This window comes from Penaeus monodon, chromosome 21 (assembly GCF_015228065.2).
Source record: "Penaeus monodon isolate SGIC_2016 chromosome 21, NSTDA_Pmon_1, whole genome shotgun sequence".
Taxonomy (NCBI): Eukaryota; Metazoa; Arthropoda; class Malacostraca; order Decapoda; family Penaeidae; genus Penaeus; species Penaeus monodon.
The window spans coordinates 24,883,895-24,884,377 of record NC_051406.1 but is presented as its reverse complement, the minus strand read 5'-3'; positions in this window follow the sequence as shown (position 1 = coordinate 24,884,377).

The window sequence follows — 483 nt, the reverse complement described above, 5'->3', positions numbered from 1 at the left end:
ATTGAGAAAATGAGGTTGTTTTTTGCTCGCGGCGTCGAGGTAGGATTGTAGAAGTGTGTTGTGTTGCGGTAGCGTCATGCAGAAATGAGTGGCAGGCGATCATGGCGTCATGCAGAAATGATGTCACAAATAAGATTGATTCGCCATGCGCATGGCAGTTCCATGCCTCTGCTCCCGGGCCGAAAGCCTTTCCTTCGGTCGCTGTCGCTGCGCCGCGCAGCCGCTCACAGATATTCGCATGTGCATTCGGACGTCCGAGTATGAGGCCACACACACCCCCCAACTCTCCACCCCTCCTTCTCCTCCCTTCCCTTCTCCCCACTAAGCCGTCCCTTCACCACCCACATTCCCTCCCAGCTCTCTCCCTCACATTTGTCCCTGATCCTCTCCCCCTCCCGCCACCTTTACCCCAGCCGAGTCGTTCCCGCCCAGGCTTCTCCTCTCAGCGGTTTGGACGGTCTCATCTCCTGCTCTCGTCCTTCG